Raw genomic sequence first — 23,550 nt, 5'->3', positions numbered from 1 at the left:
ATCAGCCAGACAAAAGACAGGCTGCAGACCCACAATTACCTGCCATTGCTCAAACTGCAAATCATATGGCTCCTAATAGAAGACTATCTGTATTTTGTCATGGGTTTTTTCTTATATATTTTTATTATTTTCTAGCCCAAAGATTCAGCACTTCACATTCCACATGTTAATAGGCCTGAGTCAAGGAAGAGGGGTGTTTCCTATTTTTCTTAACAATAACATTTCATAACATTATGAAATAGACAAGTTTCTTTGGGGGAAAGTCATGGTGGAAAATAAGAATGCACTAGTCCATAAGCCTGACATAGTCGGTATGTGCAGAACACATAAAATAACTTTGATTTCCAAACATGACCATAATCTATAACCATTACTTTATAATGAGGCCATTTACTTAATCAAATAGCAATTTTTGTTAAAAACTACCATAAACAAATGTCTGACATACATTAATTTCTGTGCGATTTAATTCCTTATATTTTTAATAGAAAACAAAAATAAGTTTCTGCCTTTATATCTGCCATTTGCACATTCATTTCTTATTCAGCATAATATATGCAAGTATACCATTATTTAAGCTTGGTTGCTACATCATAGTAATCTCTTTGCAAGATTTTCATAAATACAACACAAATCCAAACATTTATGAGTATGAGACTAATAGCTATTAGAAAAGATCTTAAAGTTAAACTTATGCCAATCTTTGTACAAGGACATTACTAACATAAACTGTTTATTTGGTTACCTCAGGCAATGAAAGTCTGGCAAATTCTAATCCACATCCTCATTTCAAATGCTGCACTTGCACTATTGTTGTTGATACGCTGAAGAGCCATGGATCACAGCAATAGATTCTCGTGGGTAATTATTGGTTATTAGTAATTTGAGATTGGTCTAACAGGTCTGTATTTGCTCTGGGAAGATATAACACCTCATGAACTCTTCACAGACAACCTGAATTATTAGAGTGGTTGTGACTCATTAGAGTCACAACCACTGGGCAGTAGGTCAAAATAATAATTCTGATCCTACAAAAAAGGCATCCTATACTGGTTAGTATCACCTGTCATTTGTCCATATCTTCCTCATTGACTATTTTCCTTCCTTTTTTTCCCTTTTAAAAATCACTTGCTGATAGATGCCTCAGTGTCTGAAGCCATATGAAAAGGAAAGATTCAGCCAGGATATACACCCTTTTCTGATTATGTCTTATAACACGAGGATGTTATGAGCAGCACTTCTTCTGTTTGCATAGCAGATACTGTTGTCAAGGTCAGCAACAAAAAATCAGAGTATTTCAGAAGCCTAGTCCTAGCCACAGGAGGTACTAAATTCTTAAAAATAAATCACTGCAGCCTATCTACAAGACAGAACGATGACACAAAAAAAGAAAATATGGCAAGAATGACAGAGAAACAGAGTGAGCAACTTCATTCAGCTGTCACAGGAGACGCTGAGAAACCAGATACAGTGAACTGTCCCCATCTCTCTGGCCCCCGGCATGTAATTTAATCCCTCCTCCTGCTGCACAGTTGGATAGTTCATCCAGAAGGGGCCCAGGAAGTAGAATGGGTCTGCAGAGCAGCTAGCACAAATGGCCTTGATTTCATTTTATGATGGTAAAATGCATCTAAATAATGCTTCCACATGAAGAACCACATATTGCATATGTGCATGCCCAGAGCATGATGCAGCTTTTTCTACCAATATATACCCAAAATGAATTTGCGATATCTTTTATAATTTATAAAACTAACATCATGCTCAAATTTCTACTCAAAATCATAGTACGTAACATTTTCTGACATTCGTTCTCTTCTGTTTCCAATTTTCCCCTCTACATTTCTGTATATATTTCCTAGACCTTTACAAGCCCAAAAAATTAAGTCTTTATAGAAAAGTCAAAAAAGGAGTATTGTTACTGTTTGAACAATACTGTTACTGTTACTGTTACTGTTATTGCTACTGTTTATTAAAAATATCTCTTCCTCTTCATAACTCTCTTGTTTGTCTGTAAAATTCAAAGCTTATTAGAAGAATGCTGAAGTGGATTTGTCTGTGATTATCATAATCTATTATTATCTTCTGCATAGCACACCAGGCAAATACTAGGTGGAAAGGATTTACATGTATAGTTTCAGGCTTGTGAAAAGTTGCTACTCCTTTAAAAATTGGAATCCAGCAACCATGAGATTTGCATAAAGAGTATTAGGTTTAAATAAAGCAATACCTTCTGGTGCTGTGTTACACTTTGTTTTTTTCTAGGAAGTGCTCAGGTAACATTTTTTATCTTCTCTCTGAAAGTCTATGGACTAGATAGCTATACTCAAAGGCGTAAAGTGTGACCTTCTTGCCTCTTAAAATATTTCTGGGATTTGGATTTTAAGAAACATAGCAGTACAGTACAAGACTTATGATAAATTCATGAGAGTTTTCCAGGTTGTCTGTACTCAGCCTGGTTTGTTTGGGTTTTTTCTTGTTTTGGTTTTGGGTTTTTTTTTTTTTTTTTTTTTGTTTTGTTTTGTTTTTTTTGGGTTTTTTGTTTGTTTGTTTGTTTGTTTTTGTTTTGGGGTTTTTGGGTTTTTTTTAGTTTTGTTTTGTTTTGTTTTGGGGTTTTTTGTGTGTTTTTATTTGTTTGGTTTTTTTTTTAGAAGTCATCTGGCACAGCAAACATGACTGAAAGAACTAAATAAAATAGTGAGAATGCTGAAGGCATGAAGGCATAAGGATGGAAACATGGGAATGTGGGGGGTGGGGTGTTTCTGAGTTAGGCACTTGCTAGGAGAGGCTAATGGAAAGTAATGAGAAGGAAAGTGGGGGAGTGGAGCAAAAGTTGTGGAATGAGTGAACTGATTCTTGTTAAGTTTATGGCCAATTAATGTTTGCCATACTTGGTAATCAAAAGTTTAGCAAGGGGTTCTCTATATTAAAGGCAGTTCTTTGAACAATAGAGCCCTTTTTCTGCAATTCACAGCTGTCAGAGATCATTTCACTCCCTGTATAATTCAAAAAAGTGATGCCTTTAATTGGCAGCATAAACACTGTTGGACTAGTGTGTACTGAACTTGATTTAGATGCTCAGTGTATGGCACAGTTTGCATCTGTCAGGGTTTGTAAAGAAAAGCTGCATAAAAAATTTTCTAGTCACTTTTGAAGACAGGAGAGAAAAAAAACAGGATTCCAAAATGTCACATACACAAGCTTGAGACAGGAAAGCCAAAGTTAAAAGTGAAACTCTATCTGGAAGATCCTTTCACAACAGTCATATAATGTCATATAGCGACATTTCACCCACGTGAAATGTCACTATACAGAGCAGCAATACCAGAAGATGGAATGACACATGAAGTCTGCATTTTCTGCCCTTCTTTACTTTTATCTTATGTTTACCTCAATGTTTTAACACAGTCTTAGTTTAATTTACTTCTTGGGTTGACAGTTTGTCTGATTATACTTCTCATAAAACATTTAACAGACAGAAGCACAGACCTCTGTGTTTTTCCTCCCACGCTGTTTTGTATTTATATTTTTTCAGCATCTCAATTAAACACAGAGGTGTATCTGGACCATTCACTCCATGAGGACTTCACAACACAGACACAAAAACCAGCTAGTAAAAGTGCACAGAGTGGCTGAAAACACTGCATCTGCAAACAGCCTCTACCCCAGTGAGGTTCAGTTGACGTCCAGGTACAATCTGGAGATTTCCAAAACACCAAGATTGCCATGAAATCGCTGAAAGAGAAAACTAAGAGATACACAGACTGAGGGGTTTTTTTTCATAAAACAAGCTGTATTTCAAATAGAAGGAAATGTTCAAAATCAGCAATGGCATGTAAGGAACAAATGTTTCCTGTTTATTCTTCCTTTTTTGTTGCTGTGGGATTCCACTATAAGCACCTGTTCTTCCTCTGCCACAGATCAATATGGCAAAGTAAAAATCCATCTAACAGAGACAGTTTGCCTCACAGGAAAAACTCAATCAGTAATCCAAGACACTGCAGCTCTTTATGTAAGCTACAAGTATGATCTATCAGAATCAAAATACACAACAACTGAACAACTTTCAGCATCATTAAATCTCAAGTTTGATGTTGAAATTGAGTCTCTCAGCTGATGGAATCACCTAAGCCTGGTTTGTTCTACTTCTGCAAGGCATGATACACTGAATGATATAGGAGGAAATAATTTTTAGCAGAACATCCTCATTTTGGGGGTTGGGGAAGGATGAGAAAATATAGTAAAACTGATAAAAAATGAGAAGTGAGAAATCTATGTCTCCTGAAATTGAGTTTCATCCATTGAAATGTATCAGTGTTGACTTTGTTTACACAAACTTGCAGTTCAAGCTGAAATATTCTGTTGGCGTTTTTTACCTTTCTCCCTGTCCCTCCGTTTGTTTTTTGTGTTCCTCTCTTTTGTGATTTAAGCTGTTATACTCTTCACTGAAGAAAATTTAGCTCCCACCTCAGGAAGTCACAGTTCAGTGATAGACAGAGGTCATCAGTGAGCAGTTAAGGAATGGTCTGTACAAATTAATGAAGACTTCAACCAGCATCAAAGAGCTTTGAGAGGCATCAAAGTAATGAATGAATAGTGACTTTGTCTGAGGAAAGACAAGAACTGGGAAGGTGTTCTGATGCAGAAGAGTCACACAAAAGAAAACATGGAGATTTTTTAAACAGGTAGTCTGTGCAACATGGGGACAGATGGATGAGGAAAGGGAGAGAAAAAGGTTTATTACAGAGAACTGAAAAATATGATATGGTAAAGGATACTGTGAGAGGAGGCTGGAAGACAGAAGGACTCAACTTGCATTAATAGACAAATATAAACTTGTTAGGGACTTTGGAAGAGGGAGGGGAAAGTCAGCTAAATTATACAGTTAATTTAGAAACTGGAAAGGGTATGAGGAAAATCATAGGAAAAACCCTCTGTACAAAGAACAGCATTTCTGAAAATTCTTCTTATTTCTACCTCATAATTCTCTTGTCTCTTGTGCCTTGTGTGCAGTTAAGCAGGATCCTGAACAGGTACTCTGTTCACCAAAGTGCTGCTGTAGGAGTTTCTCTGAAAGAGCACCAAAGTCAAACATCAATTTGTTTAATGAAACTAAATGTTTGGGGGAAAACAATTCCTGCTTAGAAACCTCAACCAGGAAAGACCTCCTCAATATGGGAAACTTGGAACCATACAAATGTTTATATGAAAAAATAATTTCAGTATTTAATTTGAATGGTCAGTGTAAATAACAAAATTAGTTGGGATTTGCTGTTGTAATTTTAAGAACATTGTCAGCTGAAACAGTGATCCAAATACAATCTGAAACGGGCACATGAGCTAGAAAACATTGTTCCCTTCTTTATTTCCATGCATTTCCCACTCATCTGTAGAAGCTACCATATATTTCTGGTCTATATTGGCATGAAAGGCCAGTCAGCAAACTGTTGAAGTAAGACTGGAAATATCAGTTGTGTTCACTTTTCATGCCCTTTTAAAATAGAACCTGCATGCCGAAGGGAAAAATAGTGAGGTATTAGCTGTTTACAGGAACATTCTTGATATTAGGCCATCAGGCTTTTTACAGGGAGGAGTTAGGAATGTGCCCTGTAACAAACCTGTTATGATTATGGATCTCCTCTTTCACCAAAACCAAAACCAAACCAAAACCAAAACCAAACCAAACCAAAAATCAAAAAACGCAACCCCTCCAAACAACAAACACCCACCCCAAAAAAAACCAAAAACAAAATCAAAAACAAACCCACCCACAAACTTATCAACCAACCAAATAAAACCAAGAAACAAACAAAAAAATTAACAACCCCCCCCCCACACACACACACAAAAAAATGTATATGTGAAACACACTGAAATTTCTGCAGGTCCACATGCATCTTGAGCCATTTACTACCTGGAGAGGATTACTCTTTAGATCAATTGCTATTTCTAAAGAGCTGGTCACCTAGATGAAGTGCACCAAACACTGGAACCTTTGTCCACCCAAAAGAATGGAGCACAGTTACCTGAACCAGCCACTTGTTAACAGGGGTAAGAGATGCACACTGGCCCAGTCTCCCCAAAGTGTTAAATACGTTATAACAGCTGTTCAATAACATTTGCACAATTCAAAAGAGGCGTTCAACATCTCACAGGAGCAAGCAGCAGGAATCCAGTCTTGATCCTCAGAAAGTAAAGGGAAAGTTGCCTCTGCTTTGAATAGGACCTGAAATTGTTATGGACTGCTACTAACCCTTCCAAAGAAAGCCAGTTAATTTAGCCCTACAAATATGAACTGAACCCAAGCTAACTGCACCTGCATAGTCCTTACAAGAGGGAATTCAGAACAATGCTGCTCTTGCAGCTGATCAAACTTCCTGCATCCCTATCCTGATGTGAAATATAGAGGAAATTTATTGTGCCCTACAGGCCTTGCTCTCAATTAAGCTAATGACAGTTTGTAACAGCCCCACTATTATCAATGACCTCAGTCTGAATTTGCAAGGGTGAGACTGTGAGCAGAGTGGGACTCACACCTGAGGAAGACTTATGATCTTACTGGTTTGTACTTTCTAGTGTCAGAATGACAGAAGAAGATTCCTGGAATGATAACACAGGTGGTGTTAAATAGCCATTAGCAGACTACAGGTATGGTTTAAAGTGATCACTTGCTCAAAGGAGCAAGTATGTCAATGTCAAGGATGTATTACACATTGTTTGAAAAAGAGGAATGTGACAGGAAAAAATTGAAGTTTTGGTATGTATCTCATTATGGTGTGCATAAAGAGAATCAGCTGTACCACTACAGCATGCTTTTGTGTCTACAAACATCCTTAATTTTGCGACCCTAGTTCTCTTTTCCTGATTACTTGCCAACAATAAAAATAAAATGTTTAGCTACATTTTTTTAACTCTCTATCAAATAGATCAATTAACTCTCTGGTTCTTGTGCTAAAGGACTACAGAAGAAGTCTCACAGTTGCATGGTACTGAAACTCAAGCATATGGTAAGTATCACAAAGCAATCATGGACAAAAAAACCTTATGAAAATGCCTGACCTCCTAACACACCATGGTGTCTCATTTAGCAGCTTATATTCTCACATCCACTATATCAAACACGTGGAATCATTCTGAAGAGCAGTTTTACTCTCATGGGCCTAAACAAACTTTTCTCACAACAATGAAGTTTTCCTAAACAAAAGAGGAAAGGAAATAAGGCCTTTTACTGCTGCTTATAATTTCTGCCAATGGAAAAAAAGAGAGTTGGCTTACTTATATAAGCTTCTTGCTGCAAGTAATTTTCTTAAATCTGATTAGGATCATTTAAGCTTTTTTAACTTCAGCAATCTCTGAAAGCTGTGTTCACTACCTATTTACCTAGGAGCTTTCCTCTCTCCTTTTTTCTCCACACACAGTAAAAAATGAAGTACTTGTATGGCTGAAAAAGGCAGAGACATATCTTACATCCATAAGAAATGTCAGTATATGTTTGATTACAGATTTGTGAAGGCAACGTGCTGACAACTTTCAGACCAGCATCCCAAATGGTACCCTCAGAGAAGGCAAGCCACTCATTAATCTCAAGTCTCAGTCTCAGTAGGATCAAATGACAGTGGTGCTGTCAGAGCTAACCCAAGGCCTTTTGAATCCTAGAGTATCTCATGTTTTGCTCAGACTTTGCATATTGGAGCTTTAGATGTTTTTGTCACTGGATAAGATGATTCTTGTTGTATTACTTTGCTTTTATAAATGCGTTCCTCAATCAGCAGTTTCCTAACGTAACTTCATTTCACCTATACTCACTGGCTTCAGGAGGATCATTCTGTTCTGTTGTCAGGAGCAGCACATGATGAAAACATGAAACTTCCAAAATCTTTTCCTTCTTTAGGCTTACAAGTGTTAAAGGTACATAAGCACCTTGGCACAGGAAGTAGGTATGTAACTCTGGTAGACAACACTGAGAAACTGTGAAATTCCATGTAAGGACAAAGAAGATAGAGTACACCTTTCCCATAAATCTGGCTATAATTAAAGGATGGCTTAGCCTTTCATCAAGAAAGGATTGATTCAGTGTCTTTTTCTTCTATCACCTGGACTGGGGAATTGAATGAGAAATTCACTACCTAAGCATATGAAATATTTTTTACAAAACTGTGCTATGTTACCCTATGGATCAGAAATAAAATGTGCTTTGACAGCATGATCCAACACTCATCCCTCTCAATCAATGCTGAATTGGTATCCCAGCATGGTATTATTTCCGGGAAGAAAACTGTTACAGCTGGGAGCATTTCTCATGCAACTATTTGGGTCCAGGCTATTCATTGCAGTTAAAATGCTACTAAAATACAATCAAAAACTGTTCCCAGTTTGTGGAATGTCATGCTTGATAAAGATCCTAAAAAATTACGTCTGTTCAATATTAAAAGGCATGGGGTGGTTTGGTTTGGTTTGAGGTTTGGGTTGGGGGTTTTTTGAGGTCTTTTGAGGTTGGTTGGTTGGTTGATTGGTTGGGTTTTACAGCAAAAAAAAAAAAGGCTATTTTGTACACATAATAACATCCATCAGAGGCATGCTCTCTGCCACTTTATTGAACTGAGGTATCTAAGCTAGGACAATCAGCTGGCTGAGGTGACTGGTACTGGTGATAACAATAAGTTTGATGATACAGATGATTCTGTCTTATTACTTACTTACCAAGTCACAGGGAGAAGCTGGGCATAATCACCATGATCAGTATGGAGTAAGGTGTCAAGAAATTCAAGGACCAAGATGAGTTTGGTTCATGCTGCTCTTTAAGACTGTGGAGTGAAAGATGTGATAGGATAAAGTCCAAGCATTGTAGAGCTCCACTACTGATGTTTGAGAGAATGAACAGGGCAGGAGAGTGATGAAGCTTAGGTGCTTCTGCACCTCACCATAGCGGCCAGTCAAAGAAAGCAGATTTGGGTATGTCAGGACCATTCATATTATTTATTCCCATGTATACCAGGCAGAGATGGTTTTCCAGTCAGGATATAAGAAGATTTCTATTTTCTAATGTCTTGATACTTGCTAAGAAAAGGATGGCTATGGTGTCATTTGATAAAAGAAATCTTTTTCCTTTATAGTGTTGCAGTAAGTCAAGTGGCAACTCCTTTGTCACAACACAGCAGTCCATATGTAAATACTCTTCTCAGTGCACAAGGAAAGGCTGGAATCCCCACATCTGCTGGGGGAAAGGATAGTCTCCAATGTGTAGTGAGAAAATGACCAAATATACCCCCTTAACACTACATGTCTCATGAAAGCATGGATGGAGGTTGTTTTCACAACAGAAAGTTCAGCTTATATTCCTTGTTGCTGAGAAATTTGTGACTCAGATTTCCAAGAGGTTTGGCATGAGAAGTGTTTTCCTGAATTACTATCTGTAACAAGCAGCCTCTGTGTGGCCAAGGGTTAGTGGCATAACTTAAGTAATACTTCTTTCGTCTCTGTTTTTACCATTCATGTCCAGAAATTGCTGAAAAGCCTATTTCCAGCAATATCAGGTGTTTCTTATGGTTTTTTATTATTATCATTATGGAGTATAGTTATTCTTATTGAGTATCCTTTTCGATATTCAAATTTGAAGATTTATTCAGGGTTCCTTCAGTCCTATCATCACCCTCATTGCAAGTTTTTGCTTTCTGAATTTAATTTGTTTAAAAGGTTAAGTTAAAACACTTATTCTGTAATGAGTCATTTTATTTTCCGTGCTGCTTTCTGAAATTCAGAGGTCAGTAAGGACAAGGAATCTGTAAATACAAGTAACACCAGTATGAAAGTGAGTCAGACATTCCCTTTGTTAAAATAATCTAATGATAACAATATGTTCCTTACCACAAGGCAGAAAACTCCAACTTTATAATGAACTCCTTGGTGGCTATCTTACTTCTGGCAGTGGATGTGCTCCTCGGCTAAGAATCAGATCTTTGCAGTAGGGTATGACAATGTATTCTCAAGGACAAAAGACTTCACAGGATAAGGTATGATCCTTCCACCTAAATAAGTAACACAATTTAAGCCTGCCTTTGATGTTGTAGCTTTGGCTTCATCTCTTTAACCACTTCAGAAGATGATCCAGCTTTCTCTAGATTTCATTGGACAAAGGTTTTGGACCCAACATTTGGACCAAACTTGTATTTAATCTGGAAGATATTAGGCACCACTCTTTATACAGCACTAAAGGAAGACTGTATCCAAGAAAACTTTCCTATAACGTTCTTGGTAACAGACAATCCATACAAGGAGTTCTGAGAGTGTTCAAATTTGTGTACAAATTCAAACTATTTTTCTGTAGTACCTCCCAAAGGTTCACCTTTCCTCAGAAATACCTGTCTACAGCTAGGAACACTGACTTACAATTCATCTTGTTGATGTTGATTCACCAGCACTCTTATCTTAGAACTATTATGAATCCTAGACTTTCTTTCCCTAGCAGAGTGAGAGACAGCGATCAAGACATTTAAGATATCGTATCTTCTGCCAGAAAGTTCTGGACTTGATGGAAGCCTTGTTAAGATTTGCACTGCTTTTTGGTTCCTGTTCCAACTGAAGTCTGGATCATCAGAGATCACGCTGGATCATATCCAGCTGAAATATATTTTCAGCCAAATTTTAGTAAATTTGATAGGAACTTCCATGACATGAAAGCTGTAAAGAAAATAATTTTTTTTAAAAAATTGTAAATTCTCAGCTTTTGGACATTTTTAGTTATTTCCTTATAAAGTATTTCAAAGCTATCCATTTGCTCAAGTAAAACCCCAATTTAGGAAGCAGTTACAATTCTGTATTTATGGCTGGGTCAACTGATGAACTTCCAGTAATTTCTGTAGCATTATACTCATGGGCTCCACTTGAAATACCAACACAGGCTTTGGAGAGTTCACTGACAAAACTACATATTAAATAGAAATAAATCCAAGCCATAAAGTTTGATGTCTCCTATTGTTGCAACCTCCTTAAAATATAATGTGGTTTTACTTCAAAACTTGGCCAAAGCCATGATATAATTGTGCTCCAGCAGCCAACCTCACATCTGTACTTCTGCTATATTCACAAGTTGTAGCTCCAGAATTTGGCTCCATCTTTCAATTTCAATGTTTCTGTGTGCTCAGATTACATGGTGAACAGCAGTCATGTTAAAAAATCTATTAAAATCCTGATCCATTTGACTGCAACCCCCATATGTTTTAAACTGTTTTGGGAATGATTTTTCTATTTTGCATCCTAGTTTTATGTTGACTCTATTCTCCTTAATCCTGTGTAATTCATTTGGGGTCGCATGAGTGTAAGTGATTGGAGAAGAAGACTTTACTTAGCTGCATGCCTTCCCAAAGGACAATTTTAAGTCTAAGCATGTATCCTTCTTTGTATTTTTTTCCCCTTTTAATCCTTACCAAAGCTCAAAACATCTGAGAAGGATGAACAGAGAAAGTTTTTGTAAAGGGTGATCTTTCATAAGATAACTTATCACTGAGTCAGTGGGAGTTTTTTATTCCTTCCACCCTGTCAATAAATGTTGGCTCCAAGATACAGGAGATTAGCTGAGCTTTAATGACAAAGAAACACAGACAATAAATTAATTAAAAGAAAACAAGAGCAGAAAACAGGAGTCTTTAACCACATCACACTGATGGTAATTTTCTAGTTTCTTCAATTTCATTACAAAAAATCTTTTGAAAGCCCCTATTAAAGAGGCTGTTAAGTGAATCTAAGCTGTTGTGCAGCTTTGCAATCTCTTTGCAATATTTGCTACCTTCTCATTAGCTTCTCAAAAGCCATTTAAAAACTACCTGGTTTCTTCATAGCTAAAACAAGATGTCAGAGATATGTTGCTGTTTTCCCCTTCCATTTTTTCAAGGACATTCCATGAGGTAGCAAATGTGGACTGCAGCTAGTTGTTTATAGGTTATTTTGTAAAGATCCTGTGTGTGTTAAAATTTTCAATTATTGCCCAGTTAATCAGGCCATCACTTTAGTACTGTAGCAAGGTAGTGTTTCTGACTAATGTGTGATTTAAATAAGAAACACCCTAAAACAAAGCATCTGGAAATGCATCAGACCAGATGGTGGCCTGCCTCATTAAAAGTAATTTAACAGAAAGAAGTCAGAAGGAACCTAACGCTCATCCTGCTAGGCAGTGATGTCTCTATATAACCATGAACTTGAGCTCAAAACCCTTCCAGAAACATTATCTCAAATTAAGAGCAATAATTCACCCTAGATTTTTAATGAGTTCCTTTTTCTTTGATTGTTTCAAATATGCTACTGGGTTGTTCAGAGGGAATTCTGGTGATGCCAACAATTTCTCTGTGGAAATTAGGAAATGCTTGTGGACTCTGATACTTGAGCTGGTAAACACAACTGACTCCATCAATTTAAATACCATTGTCCAACCATGGAGCAGAGACATTTTGTACTGCATGATCTCTTCCAAAAAAACTCCAAAATGCTGACAAACATGTATTTTAAGCATTGAAGAATCACTAGCAGCAGCTTGTAAATCACAAGACAAAGAATCATCCACAGGCCTTACTTGGCAAGTATTATGGAACAATAAATAATTTTAAATATTCAAAATGCCTATGATTGGTTTAAGGATTCATTAGTCTACTTAGTATCTGATGACTGCTGCTTACACCATTCTTCCTGACAAAAAAATTCCTTCCCAGTCATCACCCAGGTCAGAAAGAGCTTAGAGGCCAGATGCCCTATACAGGAGCACACAGTTGAGGATAGCTGTGAAACAGCCTTTCTAGACTGGTTACTAGCTTTCCCACACTCCTCACGGAGGCAGGCTTTCCACAGCACACGTCTAGCACCCAGGGTTTTGAGACATTTGCGCAGCCCCAAGGCCAGCTTGCACTCAAAATTAACTCATGATAAAAATGTCCTTTTGTTAGTAGAACTGATTCTCCTTTGTGTCTGGCACAACCTAGCTTTGTCTACAGAATCCATTTTAGGGATGACTGATGGGGAGGGTTAACTGCTAAACCTTGAAATAAGAACCTTCAGTAACATGGAGCAGAAAGGCTTAGTGCTTGCCCTGCTGTCTCCAGTGCACATCTGTGCCACGGCACCAATTATCCTTTGAGATCATGTTCTCCCTGCAAGCCATTTCAAGAGGTTGCAAGAGTACCTATGGAGAGGCAAGGGTCTGAGCAGGGTCACTGTGAAACCCCAAGGCCATAAGCTCAACATGGCTAAATTGTCATCTCAAGAGATGAAGAAACCAGCCCTGCGCATTGGCTGGATGAATGGTCCCCTGAAGGTGCAGCTCACGGTATTTTCCAATAGCACTGTCCCACTGAGGCCCTGTTGGGACATTTGAAGGACATGGATCTTTGGCCTGAGGCATGGCCAAGAGTCTGGTTGTGACTGAGGCCACCAAATCTGGGAAGGAATGTTGTGACCAAACATCTGAACCCAGGGAATGGCTACTCTGGAGCTGTGAGACAAAATTTTCTTTACATGCAGTGGCAGAGAAGACCCAAAATTTACTGCTGGCTTTTTTGTGTCTTCTGTATTAGCCAGAGGATGCCAGAATCAAAACAATGTAAAAGGATCTTCTGGACCACCTTGGTACATACCTGAAACCATAACAGCTTTGCTGCCAGAACCAAGACCTGCCTCATTGTGATGGTGTGAGGTCATCAGCAGCTGGTAGCAGGAAGGGGACCAGCATGTGAGCTTAGTGTCTCACAGGGACAGCCTGGTATCACTGCTTACAGGAGCCAGCTAGCCACTCTGAGCTGAGTTCCAGGAAATCACACGCAGGAAAACACTGCGTTTCACTTCAGAAGCTCATTTAAGATTTTTCTTCCCCTGTGCCTGCTAATGAGTCTCCCAGCCATCAAAGAAGCTTACAAGTCGATTTTGAGCGTAAGCAAGTACTATAATTAGATGCAAAGATCCAAACACTCAATGGATAAAAACCACTGTTCATTCCAGGAACATTTTAGCAACTGATGACTGGTAGAAAGTAAACAGATTTCAAAAAGTGTCAGCCTGCCATACCACTGCATGCCATTCCAAGATGAACATTGTTCCTAAATATATTTCCTGTGAAAGAGGAAAACAAATCTAATTTTAAAGAAATAAAACCAAACCAGATGTGCACAAGAATATGTTTAGACTTTTTTTTCTTAATAAAGGTTTTTTCTTACTTTAGAGGTACCAAGTCAAAATGTAACCTGAGAGTTGGTATGGCATTGGTTATCACCCTATTTAGCACTCCTGTTATCCTTTAAAGCTGCACTCATTTGCCAGTTTCTCAGAACATGTAAATGAGCATGGGAATGCAGCAAATACTTAAAACTGATGAAGGCATTTTAGACTTATCAAAACCACTTGTGATTTTATGTTTGTGAAAGGTGTGATATCAAGCTTTGGCGTATTATGAAAAATAGCTAAGGGTACATGAAACTAATTAGACTATTGTCAAGAAATGTACACTAAATGATCTTTGCATTGAAGGCCCTTTGTCAGTTCAGTTCACAGCTAGTAGAGACTGACGGAGTGTTTTTACCCGCAATTAAAACTCCTCATTGACAGATCTTCCATTTACTAATGGTCAATGTCATTTTACATAGTAATCTACCATATCCAGTACAGAGATATGAGTGACTCTAAGTCTGAAAGTAGTATTGCTGGTGGCCGACTGAAACACAAAGACTTCTTTTAAACAGGATAAAGCTTTAGCCAAATGTGAATGTTTGCTTAAATTCTTTTTTCCCCCCACAGGTGTGAACAAGCATGTCAGTTCTTGAAGGTTGTCTTCCTTCTCGCTACTCACTTCCTTGAGACTGAAACTTTGGGGGTAAGGCATAGTGGTGCGAAGGTTCTCATCCCAGAGGAGATTTTAATTGACTTTCGAATGCCAAAAGCTGGTCAAATCAAACCACACGACATGTAGAGGGAATTTCAGACAATAGAATGGAAATAGGTATGTCAAGAAATGAAAGGCCTCGAAAGGAAAAGGAAATTCAGAGCAATGCCCTTTATAACTCCCTCATAAGAGTTATACAATACTTTCCTTTTTTGGGGTTTGCCTTCCTTCTCACAAGACAGGTCATGGGAACTGAGGCACATATCTTGATGCAGATATGTGCACGGAAACACATGCAGGCACACACACACACAGACACACACACACAGGCACACAGAGACACAGTTACTGATACCATGACCATTCACTCAGTCTTTGCAATTGCCCATGCAAATGACTGTTGGTACTAAAAAGCCAGCTGTGAATTGTAATTTTGCACTTGTTTATGTAATTACCTGCAATTTTAGAAATGCATGTTTTTGAAGTTTTTACTCTCTGTACATTTATCCAGGTTAGAGATCAGACTCTGCTCTGAGAGTGAAATATGGAACTCTTTTTAAAATACTACTGTCTGTAGTAATAACTAGCAGATAAAGGAAAAAAAAAAATGTTTCAGATGGTGTTATAATTGTGTTCTGATTAATGTTACACCAGAAAGAAAGACAGGGAATCATTTTCCCATTATAGGACTGAAGCAGGCTGAGATGGGAATGCCAGAAAAATGAACTCTGGTAGCACAAGTCTCTAATTTCTTTAAAGTGAGGGAAGTACTCCCTAATAAAACACATAGCAACCATAAAGCTGCTGATACCATACTGCTTTTGTCATTAGAAAAGAGGTCAAGAATCCATTAGCAGTGGCCACTGTTAAGAAAGCTGTAAGACCAGTAACTGAGTGACACAGCAGACCTAGACAGCCCTGCAGGTGACATAGGACATATGATAAGAATCAGGCTTTGCAAATTCTAGTCCCATATCTCATGATAGGAATACAACCTTGCTACTGATTAATGTTTCCCAGGGCTCGACTCACGTCAGGTGGAAATGGATCAATAGCTGTCTAGCTTTTAATAAATTTTAATAAATCAGCCAAGCTCCTCATTGGCTGATTGGCACACTAGAAGCCACTAGAAGTTCCTGTTCCAGTGCTCTTATATTGCTCCTTTTGATGGGTATGTTACCAAGTCCTGACCTTCACTGTATCTTCAATTAGAAATGGCAGGATACAATTCCTTGCTGTTAGGCAGCATATTGCAGCTTTTTAATGATCAATTTGCCCTGTCCAAGCTATTGTCTCTAGCACACAATAAGTACCCATACTGAGCTAGAAGCCCACTTCTATTTTCCCCTTTCCTCTCCCCCTCCCTACCATCAGATTGTGCAGTTCAAAATGAGGTAGCAAGCTGGTATCCCTGCAGGAACAAATAAATAAATCTTAATGCCACAACTACAGATGATGGGAGGTGCTGGATCCTGGCAATTTACTTCACTGGTCTAGCAAATGAGCAAGTGGAGAAATGTCAACACCTTTCTTAAAAGGAAAACTGTACAAAGTGCTAATAAAGAGTTAAGCAAATTTGCATTACTGTACTCATATGCAAGCCTAGTGTGACTGCAGGCTGCCCCCAAGTTGTGCTTGGGTGGTCCTCTACAAATTTGTATGCAGCAATTTATCAGTGGTATCTAACAGTGATTTATGCAGCTGTCAAGCTGCCTTCATCAGTACTAGTGAATTGTGGGCACCATCAGCTAATGTGGACTCCTTCATAGTGTCTAAAGTAAATGAGGGCCAAATTAAAAGAAAAACAGCCCAAGGTACCACCCACTCATCTTCTCAGTTCTTTAATGACAAGTTCCCTCTACAGAAAAAACATACAGCTGCTCATATGAGACCACACTTACAGAGAACCCACTGTCTAATCACAGACAGCCTGTGAAAGTCAGCTTTCAGGGCCTTGGTTAGAGCAAGGAGAACAGGAAAGGTTGGCAGGGTTCCATCAAAAACTAAAACAATATTGATGGCAAATAAAATTGACACAGAACCAAATCAGTTAGTTTTCATAATAAATAATGATGCATTATTTTTTCAGGGAATAATATGAACCATCCAATGATGACATAACACATCTATGTAGCATGTGCCTGTGTCTTTGTTTTAAATAGAACCAATGCTGTAGTGTATCTTGCTCCAGCCACATGTGATAGCCTTAGCCAGAAGCTGATCCAGCCTGACAAACTCTGGTGCACAGCCACACTGGTGCTTTGCAAAGGGGTAGAATAGCATCCCTGAGTCATGTGTGAGTGACAGGTCAGTTATTTTTGACTAATTAATATGAAAATTGAGTGAGAGCTATTTCTTTATTAAAATACTATCAATTAACAAATGGATCAGAAAAGCAGGCATACTCACACATATGAATATATATGTCCCAATATGAGTATATATGTCCTCCAATATGAGAAGCTGTTTCCAGCAAGACCAGAAAATTGACCACCCTGAGGCATTATTAATCATCACTGATTTTCGACATAACAGAAAATAAGTTTTTCTGCATAAAATTACATAATTATACATTAACGTTCCAAGAGTTACTTGCACTTTCTTGAGCCAGTGGAAAAGAAGGAGCTTGTGAAAACAGGGTACACTTTTTCAGCTTTGCAGAGAACGTACTTAATATTGCACTTTTCAAGAAGGCAGAATGAATAAATCACTTGTGGACATTAGCAGGGTAAAAAACCATCCCTAAGCACAATGTGTATTAACAGTCCAATTCTGCATAAAACGATCTAAGCCTAGGCAGTCTGGCTGAAGACTAACATGCTTGCTTATAATAAGAGTAATAATCCCAAGTGGTTCCAGCTGGTAACACCTCCCAAACCACAGTCCCTTTAGAAGAGGCCATTCACCTAGAATTCAAACAAATGCTGATCTTGCCCTCAATCTTTTTAACAATTCGCTCCAAGGTCTAGACGAGGGTTGATATGCCATGGTGCTTTGTAGCAACCCTCCTGAGGCAGCTGCCATTCAAGGACCAGCACATGACACTGAAATCAGGAAAATGGTGCTTCAGACAAAGTCCTGTGCTAGATGGATGGAGACAGTTGACTTCACAATCATTTTGCCACCACTGAACTACCTGTGCTGACAAAGGCAGGAAGAAGACTGGGCTTAAGAATTCCTAAATCTAGGAGTTAAGAATTCCTTGGTTGTCTTATTAATCATGCCATGATTACAACAATATTGTGTCAACCACATTCAGACTCTGAGAAGATTTGCCACCAAGGACAAATGTATTTAAAAGTCTTTGCTCTGTGCTAATACCATGTTCTTCAGGACATTTTCTTTATCTCTGGTACTGAACATGGTATGAACAGCTGCAGGGGCTGTTAAAGTGATTGTGGCCAAAGGTCTCTTTTGTGAACTCCTCTCTTTTTTCATTACTGTTTAGTCCTGAATTAGTGAGCTTTGTCCTTGCCTGAAAATTGCAAGTATTTCTCTTCTCTCCCTGACAGATGTTGGATGTAACAGCACAAAAGAAATCTCCAAGCCATCTTAATTTTAGAAGGTGGTCATGTAATGGACAGCTCCCCAGTGACCAGCCAAGGAAAGCAAAAAGGAGCACTTAGTGGTATTCTGAAGAACACAGAAGCACTGAAGGGTCCTGTCTTTGTGCATTTAGTGTAATGACTAGAGAGGGTAGAGGAGCGAGGCACATGCAAACACCATTGACCAAAATACATTGGAATTCATTCCACAATTACCTTGTCCTCATTACTGAGACTATGTGAAAGATAAGCAATGGCAAAGGACATTTTTTGCCATCAAAGAACCAAAAAATTTCTTTCAGACTCTTTGTTTTTCTTAACTTATCATCAGATATCCTAATTGTGACACATGAGCTGAAAATAGCACTCATCCTACCATGAAGATGCTCTCAGGGTTGACCAGATGTTGATAGTTTCAACACCAATATAGAAGTGGGGATATCTGTGAGCTAGGTCTTCCAGAATGGTAAAAACTGTCTGTAGACTGCAATTAAATACTTGGAGCATGACCCTTTTACTAAGTGGTGTTGCTGATAGTAGGAGAGACTACAACTTGTCAGTTAGGATGGGTTCTTATTAAAACTGGTGTCTCATACTTCTATCCAGAAATCCAGAAGAAGTGAGACCCTGTAAGAGTGAGTGTCTCTTATAAACAGAACACTAGAACATATTGGTAACACAGTTATATGAAGAACAAATTAAAACAGTAACACATCCTTCCCCTTTGGCAAAAGTTGATTAACTTCATTCTTGATGCACCAGAGTAAATAGAGAGTAACCAAATGTTTTTCTACCACAGCATTTTCACATTCCCCAACCATTACTGTATTTGTAAAAGGTTAGTAAATCAAACTTCAAGAAGAGGAATTCTACCAAAGCCAGTCTGACTTGTGACTAACCGTTGCAGAAGTCAACACAGAAGCAACAGTGCCTACAGGATCCTACTGTAGCTTGAGGGATATATTCTGGGCCACTGCCAGTGGCCCAGTGCATATTCCACTGCCAGTATTTCCAAGCCATTGTAAATAAAAAGAAGGCTCTCATTAACACCAACACATGGGTCTTACTGCCGTATCCTGGGGCATCCACAAAAGTTTTTTGCTGCAAGAGATGAATGAATGTAAGTTATATGGCTCCCTCAGTGCCCCATGTATGTGATGGAATGTAAATTTTAGGATTCATTGCTCATACCTATGGGATCTGCAATACAGCAGATATTTCAGAATACATCCAAACATATGTTACACTCCATGGAAGATGAAGCAATATATTAAATTCATTTTGTATTAATTGGAGAGTTATGTTACTTATTATTGTATTTATTCAGGTGTTCATTATTCTCCATTAAAAGAGAAACATTTGCCTGCTGTGGATGTCGCAAGTGCTATAAATTGCAATTTTTTAAATTTTAAGGATGTTCTTAGCCATCTTGCCAACTCAGGCTTTTGAAAAACACAGATTCAATTTTTAATGACAATGTGTCTTCATTCTCTTTGTGAATGAAGACAAGTGTAAAATGTGTGCATCTGCATTTTTCTCTTGGTGTGACAAGGGTTCTGGGAGCTCAGGAGCATGTTCATATTGCATAGCAGAGATCAACACAGAGGTCCCTGTAGTTCCACCAAGGGCAATACATCCCAGACCCAGGAACAGAGTAGCTGTGCCAGTATGGCGCCATTTTTGGGATATTTAGGGTGGATGTCCAACTGTGCTAACATAGCAGTACCGCCTTAAAAAAAAAAAAAAAAAAGTACAAAATTCACGCTTATTTGGAAGAGATTCACAGATCTGTACTGCGACTCTGCACTGGGTGGTGTGATGGTTTGGGTCAAGTAGATGACATTCAGAGCAGTGTGAATAACCATGTGCTAACCAAGAGTGTCCACATTAGGGCACAGAAAGAAAAGAATAATTAGTAGAGATAGATTGAAGACCTGGGACCCCTTGAAATCTCACCTGGAGCATTAAATGGTACCAATGCTGCCGAATCAGGTACAGTCAGGGATAATGTAGTCACAAAAAGTAGATGACCTTAAGTAAGAGCTACACTGCAAGGACCTTAAACAGATGGAGGTTCCCAAAAGAAAAATACTTCCAAGAACTTTACTGTGCTAAAAAAAGGCAAATGATTTAGAGCACAGTAGGAAAAGCCTTACTCTTGGAAAGAAGAAAATACTTTGGCAGCAAAAGCAGATATAATGGCTGAAATCTAAATCTAACTCACCACCTTGAAAAGATCAAGCTCAGCAGCAGCAAAAGGAAAGGAGAAATAAAGAGAGCTGAATTCAGCATGGAGTATATTTTCAGGGGACAGAAAAAGATGCCTAATGAAAAAAGTAAGGCCAGAAAAGCTTGTCAAAGTTTCCATACCAAACAATTTGTTCAGCCAGCAGAACTGTAAATCAGAGACTATTTTATTTTTGGCATAGATACAAATGAAATCTTCTAGTCAGGAAAATATTTTTCATTGTGTGCTATGTAACCTTCTATTTGTAGAGACTTGTTATATCCTAAAAATGTGTCTAGAATGTTCTGCAAACCAGTATCACTTTACCCACAATCTTCTTGCAGCTCTATGGGTATCTCAACTTTCACAACTTCTCTTCCTCATGTTTGTTTTCCACAACATCATATTCAAACCAGAGGAGAAGTTCTGGCAGCTTTCCAGCAAATTAGCTCAACAAAAACATATTTTCCACAACTTCAAAATGGTTTGCACTGTCTCACTACAAGAAAACACATAGACAGCTGATTTAATCTGTCAAAGGGGCAGAAATAAAGTTGGATTTGTAAATTTACATCTGAATAAAAGCACTTTTTTCTAAGAACTAATTGTACCTAAAAAGGCAAATAAAATGAGAAGAGACTCCTATGAAACTATTTTATGAGTGGATTCCAAAGTAGCAGCAGGATGAGAATACCAAAAATAGTCAGGACTCCAAGTACTTGTTAAGCAGCATTTTAAGTCTTCAATACATTTATTATTTGCACCATACCACCCTCTCATTAAATAAACCAGACAACTCCTAATTTAAAACATTTCTTATTGGAGCAGCTACAGCAGCTCTAATCTGTGTAAATATCAGCAATTATTTTTCTCCATCAGCCCTACTGATTAGAGATGCTATCGTATTTTGACAAACAAATCAGATTTAACATTCATCTTGACATTTCTCCATTTAGACGCAATGTTACCATGACCTCTGTTCATGAGGGCTTAGTCCTGGACTGTGGCCTGCTTATACCTGTCACACTGAACACAAGGTAGATAGAGCCAGCCTCTGCTTCAGACTCCTTTTTAACCCAACATGGGCACTTCAGGCAATTGCAACACAATCCTTGACCTCACATATGCTGCCTAGCTGTAACATTCCCTAAACAATCAACCTTGCATCAAGACCTGCCTCTCTGTTGCTTTACTTTTTCAAGAGTAAAGCAACTTTTCAAGAGTTCTATTTCAAGGGTACTTTTTGAACTACTCCCTCAGTTCTGGGCAGATACCACAGTGCCTGAAAAAACACTGTCAATATTGGTCTTAAAACTCAACCCAAATGTAAAATCAATATGAACATCTTTCAATAAGATAGTTTGTCCCTGCTGGAAGTCAGTTGAAGCAATGAAAGAAAATATCTGCTAGTACAATTGCAATGTCTGCCTTGGCACGTGGATGTCTTACCATGCTGGAGAAGACCTGTCAGAAGACTCAGGACATAGAAAAGAAAACTACTAAGTCTCTACTCTGGGTGAGGAAATGTAATCTGTTAAATCTGGAGCAACTCAGAGAAGTACTGATCCAACAAGTCTCTGATACATTTCAATGTGAGGAGATTATTTTAGCCCTTCTGCTGGTTTAGAATACCTGCAAAAGTTATTTTGTCTAAAATACAACCAAGACATCCAAGGTGCTAGAGGTATTGCAGTAAAAAAAACATCTTATTTTATATGGATATACTTATATATCTGGAGTATATCCTCTCCATCTCCAAGCAGGAGCTACATGGTCAGCCTGAACAGTTGCAGGGCCTGATTCACACAGCACTAGCAGGCTTTCCTTGTTATGACCAAAAGAACAAATTGTTTTCAAAGCTGAACTTTCCATTTCTTCTCAGCTCTTAGACATGAAAACAGAAGTTACAACAGGCAATATAGGAAAACAAAAAGATTAAATGTGCAACAACACCTGGCTGTCACTTAGGTTATGCAAGGCAAGAGAAAGAATCATACCAGTTTCTGGCTGGTAGAAGGCTGATTTTAATATTGGTGGGTTACCTTATTTGTCCTTTTAAAATCAATTTAATTATCAAAATCTTTAGCTAGAAACTTTCTACTAAACTTCTAGGGTGAGTAACTATAGGATTGGTGAGTGACAGAGAAAAAAAGGAGAAATTTGAGACCTGTTGGGAAACAAGAATTGCCTTTCCAGCCAGGTCTCCAGCTCCATGCTGGGGTGGTGAGATGCTCCTCTGTCCTAGCAGAGGCTATTGTCTCAGCTGAGTGCACATGGGCAGCTCATCACTTCCAGGTCAGTCTCACACCCCTGTGGGTAGGAGGTAAAAAGCTCCAAAAAAAAGAGGTAAACTTGGAATTTGGTGGCTGAAGACCCTTGTTTTGCTTTCTTGAGTTGGAGGAGAGATCACACTCAAGCTCCTATTAAAACCTCGTGATCAGTCTTGACATCCTGTGAAACTTGGAAAGAGGCAAGAATCAAAAGGGTATGTTAAACCCCATAATTCAGATGATGTATTCAAGGTGTTTCAAATTCTGGTGCTGTTTTTTGCTGTGTGGAAATGCTGCAGTACTGGATGTGCAAAGTCTGCTTCTCTAAGATGCTACGGATAAGATGCGGATTGTTTTGTGGGAACAAAACAATATTTACTACTAACAGTATAAAACCAAGATTTTTGTTTTTATCCCACTGTGTAGCCTTCTTTTTCCCAGGATGAGCAGTCCCAACTCCCTCAGCCTCTCCTTGTATCAGACATACTCCAGTTCTTTAACCATCTCCATTGCCATTTACTGGACTTGCTCCAGTAGCTCCATGTCTCTCTTGTGCTGAGGAGCCCAGAACTGGCTCCAGCACTCCAGATAAGGCCTTGCCAGGGCTGATTAGAGGGGAAGGATCTCGTCCTTTGACCTGCTGCGAACATTTCT

At 38.5% G+C, this 23,550-nt stretch overlaps 1 long non-coding RNA gene across 1 annotated transcript in view; it reads right to left on the bottom strand.

Annotated features, from left to right (window-relative positions):
• Window positions 1–23,550, bottom strand: part of LOC135291163 (uncharacterized) — a 78,529-nt gene that overhangs the window by 2,123 nt on the left and 52,856 nt on the right. The gene's annotated exons all lie outside the window — the stretch shown is intronic.

The sequence above is a fragment of the Passer domesticus genome, chromosome Z (genome assembly GCF_036417665.1).
Source record: "Passer domesticus isolate bPasDom1 chromosome Z, bPasDom1.hap1, whole genome shotgun sequence".
In the NCBI taxonomy this organism is placed as follows: Eukaryota; Metazoa; Chordata; class Aves; order Passeriformes; family Passeridae; genus Passer; species Passer domesticus.
This window is presented reverse-complemented; position numbering and strand designations above follow the sequence as displayed.